Source organism: Triticum dicoccoides, chromosome 5A (genome assembly GCF_002162155.2).
Source record: "Triticum dicoccoides isolate Atlit2015 ecotype Zavitan chromosome 5A, WEW_v2.0, whole genome shotgun sequence".
Taxonomy (NCBI): Eukaryota; Viridiplantae; Streptophyta; class Magnoliopsida; order Poales; family Poaceae; genus Triticum; species Triticum dicoccoides.
In genome coordinates this window covers 184474893-184484190 of record NC_041388.1, presented here as the reverse complement: position 1 = coordinate 184484190, position 9298 = coordinate 184474893, and positions in this window count along the sequence as shown.

Below are 9298 nucleotides of genomic sequence, written 5' to 3'. Positions count from 1 at the left end.
GTGATCCGACCAGGATAAGCATGGCCATGCGACAAGGATATGAGATAATCCGGTTTGTGGTCGGCATCACTGGAACGAGAAAGAGGTCGGGCTAGCACAAGGATGAGGGATGGCAATGGGTCGGGTTTGGGGCGGGTGGAGCTGGTACAAATCCAACCCATGACCCACCTTCCTACCCTCTGCCCATCCACCAAATTATCCATGGACACAACTTGTGCCCATGCCCAAACCCGCTGGATACCTGTCACACCCTGATTTTCATGCCACAACACTTAAACTAACAATCATGATAAAATGTGGTTTGACAAAAACTTTTGAGTGTTTTGGACCTTGCCTTGATTGGATTTTTGTCTGTTGTTTGCAAGTGCTCTAAAAATCAAATAAATCCTCCAACTCCTTGTCAGGACCCCGACTCGATGTCACATCGATCTAGCCGGTAACACCTCATATCACTTTGCGGCCTCACGCACGGTATCCCCACGGGTGTCGCCTTACCTTTGCCCGGGACCGTTTGCGCCTTTTGGCTCACGTATATGATAGTGTCGCTAGCATCCATATGATAAAGAGCCCGGGCTGACATGACTAGTCGTAAACCCAAAGTGGCACAGACTTACAGGGACAGGCATCCATGACCCAGCTTCGAACGTGTCGGTCATCAGCAAGTGGGTCCGGGCTGTAGCACTGGGCTAGCAGGACTCCGGTAAACCGGGCTGTAGCGGGCTAACAGGACTCCGGTACTCAAAGCGTGACATTTCCCCGAAGGGACAGACACAGGAACGAAGAAGGACACATGCCGGCCAGCCTAAGTGTTCCAGAGCAGTAGCAAGCTACCATGGCTCAGCGGTAACACTAGGAGACATTTTCCGGTAAGAGAGGCTACTAAAGATAAACAACTAGATAGTCAGATCCCACACATACCAAGCATTTCAATCATACACACAATATGCTCGATATGTGCAAATACAACGAAGCATCACAACATGACTCTACGACACAAGTACTTTATTTAAGGCTCAGGGAGCCATACATAACATACACAAAGGTACGGGTCTCACGACCCAACATACAAGTCATACAGTCATACAAACCAGCAGCGGAAGTAACTTGTCTGAGTACAGACAACTAGTAAAATAAAAGAGGCTTGGAAAGCCTAGCTATACTACGTGGTCCTTCACAAGCTCAGGGTCACCACCTGGGTCTCTAGCCTACTCGTTGATGTCAACGTCTACATAGAACCCATCAGAAGGGGTTGCAGCGTCTTCTGTAAAAATGTAGATTATAGCAACATGAGTACAAGGGTACTCAGCAAGAATTACATCAGATCCTACATACATGCATGTTATCAAGAAGGGTTGGTGGAGTTATTGCAGCAAGCCAGCTTTGACTCTTGGCTAGGCTATCCTACGATACTCCAACTTGAAATGGTTTTGCGCACACGAGTCCACTACTCACCAATTCAATACACTACCGAGGATCCGTCTCCGTCTTCCTACGGAAGAGCCATCCTCGGCACTCACACTTATCTTGAGGCTTTTAGCAGTTTCCATTTACTTGTCTATGAACTGTATAGGCAACCAAGTAGTCCTTTACTGCGGACGCGGCTATTCGAATAGATTATGATAACCCTGCAGGGGTGTACTTCTTCATACATGTTTCCACCACTTAGCGTCTGCACACGACATGTGCTCGGCAGACTTCAAGCGAAAGCCGACGTGGGTGTAGACCACGACCTACCTAAACACTTAAGCCTCTAGTCCAGGTTTATCGCCTATTCAGGTTCCATCCGCAGGGAGTCCGGCCGAGGTTTCCCATACGGCCCCGAACGATGTGAACAGGGTTCCCGAGATACCTAACGGGTATTCGGTACACCCGGCCACGTACCTACCGCATCACAGCCCACCCCTACGGTCAGCGCTGTCCACGGCCTCCAGTAGGCTACAAACACCAGAAACTACTTGCAACTCCTGGACAGAGAGCTAGGGTGAATAAGAAGTCAAGCGGGGTCATATTTCAGGGCCCAATGCATGGTACTAGCTGTGTCTTAAATCACACATACAGATCTCAGTGCTTAAGGTCGGCTTCAATGAAACAACCCACCATGTACTCCTACATGGCCTCTCATCGATACCTTTACCAAATCGTGTTCACCACACCACTCTCATTACCGACATAATCATTTCACTCTAGCCCATCACCCAGATGAACCAGACCTGACATGACTCTAAGCATAGCAGGCATAGCAAGGTAGGAACAACACATACATAGGGCTCAATCAACTCCTACACATGCTAGTGGGTTTCATCTAGTTACTGTGGCAATGACAGGTCATGCAGAGGAAATGGGTTCAACTACCGTAGCACACAGCAGTTTGAATCGCGTTGTCTTAATGCAGTAAAAGAGAGCAGGAGCGAGAACATGGGATTGTATCGATATGATCAAATGGTTGGTTGCTTGCCTGATGGTTCGATGCACTGATACGGTTCTTCGTTAGGGTAATCACGGTACTCCTCGGAGGCAGAACCTGTCGCAAAGGACACCGATACACAACCATCACCAAACAATGTGCAACAATATTATGCATGCATGAAACATAGCAATATGAGTGTGTTGGGCTAATGCAACTAAAACCAGAAGGGTTTGAACAAATTTGAATCAAAGATTCAAATTTCAAACTCAAACATGGCCTTTTAAAGTGCTTTTCCTTGTTCTGCTTAAAACATCACTTTAACTTGTTTGATCATGCATGAAAATAGTACAGATGGATAGATTGGATTTTTCTGATCATTTTTCATATATAATTTGTCCAATTTGGAGTTACAGAATAAAAGTTATGAATTTTTGAAGTTTAAGTAATATTCTGGAATTTCCTGATTTAATTTAAATCCAGAAATATAATTATTGCGCCAGCATGACGTCAGCATGACGTCAGTGATCAACTGCGGCTGGCTGAGGTCAAACCTGACGTGTGGGGCCCACACGTCAGTGACAGGGGGGTTAAACAGGGTTAAATTAATCCTAATTACTAATTAGTGGCGCTGGGGCCCACTAGTCAGTGTCAGGGGGTTAACTAACAGTGGTTAGCGCTAATCCTAATTAACTACGGGGCTGGGCCCACCTGTCAGGGACTCAGGGGGGGTCCTGCCATGGTCAAAGTGGGTCAAACCCACCGGCGGCGTGACGCCGGCGAGGCCCGAGACGGCGGCGCGATGCGGGATCGCGCTACAGGGCACGGGCGAGGCCATTCTTGGGCTCGTTGGAGAGCTCTTGCTCCCGCGCGTCGAACGGTGGTGGTGGCCGAGCCTGGGGTGGCCGGTACCGTCGACGGCGAGCTCGTGAGCGGCGGCCGGAGTTCGGGTGCGGTCGGAGTCGGCGTTGCAGGGTGTTTGGGGAGGCGTTGGTGCGTGCTGCGTGCTCCTAGTGAGGCGTGGAGCACGATAGTGTGCTCGGTTGGGCGCTACGGTGACCGTGGCCACGACGGCGACATCGCCGGCGGCGTGGAGCTCTCGGCCAAGGTGGGGCTAAGGCCTAGAGGTCGAAAGAGACCAGGGGAGAAGGGGGAAACGACTCGGGGGCTCACCGCGGTTGCAGTGGGCGTCGAAGCGGACTCGGAGACGCGCTGGAGACGGCGAATTCGACGGCGATGATGGTCGGAGCCCGAAGAGGGGAACGGCGACGTGGCGGCGATGCAGGGCTTCCGGAGGCCCGTGGAGCGGTGGGGAGGAAGAGGGGGTTGTGGCGGAGCTTCTGAGCTAGTCGGGGGAGCGAGGGGTGGCCGGAGACGGCTGCTATGGCGAACGGCGGTGACGGTGGTGTTCGGCCGTGTGAGAGAGAGAGCGAGGGAGAGGAGGGAAGAGCCGAGGGCGAGTGAGAGAGAGCAGGGGGGAGGCGTGGCGTCGTCCGGGGCATCGAGCGAGGAGGGGAGGGCAGGCAAGCAGGGAGAGAGGTGGCGTGGCGCGGTGGCGCGCGCGCGCGCCGGCCACACTCCCCTCCCTCTGTCGAGGACGAAGACGACAGAGGAGGGAGGTGGGCTGGGCCGGCTGCTGGCTGGGCCGGCCAGCTGGCTGGGCCGCACAGGGAGGAGCCCAGGTAAGCTTCTCCCTTTTATTTTTTTCTGTTTTCTAATTTCTGACATTTGTTTTGATTTAAAAAATATATTAAATCATTTATTTAACTTATGCCAATTTTTGCAGGGGCTAGATATATTATTTCAGAGCTCCTTTATAAATGGCATAATATTTGGACATATATTAATATATATAATTAATATATTTCCAAAGCAAATATTTATGCATTAATTCCAAATGCCCAAAATAAATACCTATGAGCTCTTAAAAATATTGGTTTGATTATTATCTCTGTCCAATATTTTCAGAGAGCAACATGAGCATTTTCTTGGACCCTTTTGGAGAAATTTTTATTTGGGTCATTTTCAAAATGATTCTGAGGGTTTCACAAATCCCCATTTCAAATTAAATGGAATTTTAAACATGATGCACACACTCTGATGCATGACTAGCTAGGGTGTGACAACTCACCCCCACTCAAAAGAATCTCGTCCCGAGATTTGGGTTCCTCCGGGAAGAAGGCGGGGTACTCGAGTCGAAGACGATCCTCCCTTTCCCAAGTTGCTTCATCCTCAGAATGGTGCGACCATTGTACTTTGAGGAACTTGATGTTCTGACGTCGGGTGATACGTTCGGCCTGATCGAGGATACGAACGGGGTACTCTTGATATGTAAGATTATCTTGGAGATCAAGCGTTTCGTGGTCCACTTCACGGATAGGATCCGAGAAGCAACACCTGAGTTGAGAAACGTGGAAGACATCGTGGACTCTGGAGAGATGCGGAGGTAGTTCCAGCTGGTAGGCAACTTCTCCTCGTTTGGCGAGAATGCGAAAAGGTCCAATGTAACGAGGAGCCAATTTGCCTTTGATACCGAAACGATGGGTTCCCTTCAGAGGGGTGACCCGAAGATAAGCCTTCTCGTCAACCTCGAAAGTCATAGCCTTATGCTTTCGGTCATATTGACTCTTTTGACGGGATTGGGCTGTTTTCAACTTTTCACGAACGATACGAACTTGTTCTTCTGCTTCCTGAATCATATCCGGGCCAAAGAATTGTCTTTCCCCGGTCTCTGACCAGTTAAGGGGTGTTCGACACCGTCGTCCATAGAGAACTTCAAAAGGGGCTTTACCCAAGCTAGATTGATAGCTGTTGTTATAAGCGAATTCGGCAAATGGAAGGCACTTCTCCCAGTCCATTCCGAATGAGATAACAGAGGCTCGAAGCATGTCTTCTAGAATCTGGTTGACGCGTTCCACTTGACCACTCGACTGAGGGTGGAAGGCGGTGCTAAAGGAGAGACGAGTTCCCATAGCATTTTGGAAACTTTCCCAAAATCGAGAGGTGAAAAGACTTCCTCGATCCGAGTTAATTTCCAAAGGAACACCATGGAGGGACACTATTCGGGAGATGTATAAGTCTGCCAGCTGACTAGCGGTTATACTCTCACGAACAGGTAAGAAATGGGCTACTTTGGAAAGGCGATCGACCACGACGAAAATAGCATTATTCCCTCTCTTGGTCCTGGGAAAACCGGTAATGAAATCCATACCAATTTTATCCCATTTCCATTCAGGAATAGCTAGGGGTTGAAGGGTGCCAGCAGGCCGTTGATGCTCTACTTTTATACGACGACAGACGTCGCAATTAGCAATATACTGAGCAATTTCTCTCTTCATCCTAGTCCACCAGAACCTCTGGCGTAGGTCCTGATACATCTTAGTACTACCGGGATGAATGGTGAGAGGAGATTCATGAGCCTCCTTAAGGATCAACTGCCGTAGATGCTGGTTCTTGGGAACCACTAGACGGTTCTCAAAGTACACAACACCATGATCATTTGTGGAGAAACAACCAGCACCTCCGCTAGCAATGTTCTCCTTGATCTTAGCTATTCCCTTATCTCGCTTCTGGGCAGCAATGATTTGATCCGTAAGAGTAGGTTTCGCCACCAAGGTGGAAAGAAATCCTTGAGGAACAATGTGAAGGTTAAGCTTCCGAAATTCCTCATGGAGAAGCGGTTGACTTTGTTGTAACATCAGGTTGTTACAATAAGATTTACGACTTAGCGCATCAGCCATGACGTTGGCTTTCCCTGGGGTGTAGGTTATTCCTAAGTCGAAATCTGTGATCAACTCGACCCAACGTCTTTGCCTGAGATTCAAATCCGGTTGGGTGAAGATGTACTTCAGACTTTGGTGATTAGTGAATATTTCGCAACGATTACCGAGGAGGTAATGTCGCCAGGTTTTAAGTGCATAGACTACGGCTGCAAGCTCTAGATCATGAGTAGGATAATTCTCCTCATGTGGGTGCAATTGCCGTGAAGGTAGGCAATTACGTGTCGATCTTGCATGAGAATGCAACCTAGTCCTTGTCGCGAGGCGTCGCAGTAGATAACAAAGTCCTTGGAGAAGTCTGGCGGTACCAGTACGGGAGCAGAAGTCAGGCGTCTTTTCAGTTCCTGAAAGCTGTGCTCACATTGTGGAGTCCACTCGAACTTCTTATCTTTCTTGAGGAGTTCGGTTAGAGGTTTAGCAACTTTGGAGAAGTTCTCGACAAAGCGACGACAATAGCTCGCTAAGCCCAGAAAGCTCCAAACTTGCTTGACCGATTCAGGTGGAGTCCAATTAAGGACGGCTTGAACTCGCTCAGGGTTAACAGCAATACCTTTACCAGATATTACATGACCCAGATAGGTCACTTCTGGCAACCAGAATTCACATTTAGAAAATTTGGCATAAAGGCGATGCTCTCAAAGTTTCTGCAACACTAGCCTTAGATGTTCGGCATGTTCTTCCTCGTTCTTGGAGTAGATGAGTATATCATCGAGGTAAACTACGACGAATTTATCCAAATACTCCATGAAGATTGAGTTCATTAACCGAGAAAAGGTGGCTGGAGCGTTGGTTAAACCGAAGGACATGACGGTGTACTCGTATTGGCCATAACGAGTAACAAAGGCCGTTTTAGGAATGTCCCCGTTTCTGATTTTGATTTGATGGTAGCCCAACCTCAAATCCATCTTGGAGAAGACTGAGGATCCAGCGAGCTGATCATACAGGTCGTTGATCCTGGGAAGCGGATATTTGTTCTTGATTGTGACCAGATTGACAGGTCGGTAATCTACAACCATCCGGTCCGTACCATCCTTCTTCTTGACGAATAGGACGGGGCAAGCCCACGGAGATGAGCTAGGTCGGATGAAACCCTTTTTCAAGGACTCATCGAGTTGTTTCTTAAGCTCGGCTAGTTCTAGGGGTGCCATCTTATAAGGTCTTCTAGCAATCGGAACGGTTCCTGGAATGAGGTCTATTACGAACTCAACTTCCCTGTCAGGTGGGACACCTGGCAATTCCTCTAGAAAGACATCCGGGAAGTCACGGACTACCGGAACGTCCTCAAGGTCTGGCAAAGGGCTGGCGTTAAGAGAATATAATTGTCGCTTGGCTATTCGGGTCAAGACATTGACTATCTTTCCCGAAGGATGGGTGAGTTGAACAGTCCTAGAGAAGCAATTGATTTGGGCATGATGAGCCGACATCCAGTCCATACCCAGAATGATATTAATATCTGAAGATTTAAGGGCTATCAAAGACGCGAGGAAAACAAGTCTGTCGACTTGGATTTCATTTCCATAACTTACCCTAGAGGTCTGCCATCTAGAACCAGGGGTAGAAATTTCCATAGTGGATGGCATGTCACAGAATGCAACGTTATGCAAACGAGCATAACTTTCGGATATAAAAGAATGAGAGGCTCCTGTATCGAAAAGAACAGATGCCGGGTGGCAATTAACAAGAAGCGTACCAAGAACGACGTTGGGATCCTCTTGAGCTTCTTCGGCAGAGATACAGTTGACATGGCCACGTGAAGCGGTGACCGGCTTGGCGTGGAATATTTTTCCTGTCGGCTTGCCACGGCCAACAGCTTTAGCAGATTGATTGGGGTTGGTCTGGGGACACTCATGCATATAGTGACCAGATTCCCCACACTTGAAACAAGTCACGGAACTGGTACGTGGAGGAGCATTGTTGGTTGGACCCCCATAGGGCTTGGCCGGTGCAGACTGTTGAACAGGGCGAGGCGCCTGGAAAGATGGCCTCGGTGTGAACCTGGGTGGCAGGGCGGTGCTGGGTACCCACACGCGGCGCTTCTGAGGACCAGCACCGGATGAGGAACCCATGTCACGGCCATACTTGCGTGTTGCGTCATAGTCAGTCTGACCAGTTTCAGCACTGATGGCTTTGTTGACAAGTTTCTGAAAAGATGTGCACTCATGCAGACGGAGGTCACGGCGAAGCTCGGGACTAAGGCCCTTACGGAACCTTGCTTGCTTCTTGGCGTCAGTAGAAACTTCCTCGGTTGCATATCGTGCGAGATTACCGAACTCCCTGCTGTAAACATCCACAGAAAGTCGGCCTTGGGTGAAACTGCAAAATTCTTCACGTTTACGGTCCATGAGACCCTCCGGAATGTGATGTTCACGGAAAGCCTCGCTGAATTCAGCCAAAGTAGTGACATGGCCCGCCGGGCGCATAGCTCCATAATTCTCCCACCATAGACTGGCGGGGCCTTCAAGATGATATGCAGCAAAGGTGACCTTGTCAGCCTCCGCTACCAGCGCGGAACGCAGTTTGTGAGCAATACTGCGAAGCCAGTCATCAGCGTCGAGAGGCTCGACGGAGTGGTGGAACGTGGGTGGATGTAATTTGATGAAATCACTGAGTGACACCACGTTAGTCCTCTGATGGTGTGCCGTGTTCTGTTCAATACTCTCTAACAAACGGTTGGTCTCCCGCTTGTTTCTCTCAGCTTCCATCATAACCTCGGCTAGTGAAGGAGGATGAGGCAGATTTTCATTCCTGCCTTCACTGCCTTCGGCCTGCTCTTGAGAAGCAGGGTTAGCGCGCGTGTTGACCATCCTAGGTAAACAAGACAATGATTTAGTCAGAATGATAAAATTCCGACATAGGATACAGAATGTAAGGAATAATTCGGAATGCAAGATGATCATCCGTATGACATGGTAAATATAGAAACTGTTTCTTTATTCCATCGTCATACACACCATACAGGGTTTAGTACAAGACCAAACAAAGTACTATTACGGTGAAAGAGGATTACATCTCATCGGAGGCATTCCAAGCTCCTATACATTATTTTTCTACACCTCCGGAAGGAGTACAAACTAGGTCATATCCCACGAGTCACGCGGGACGATAGACGACACAG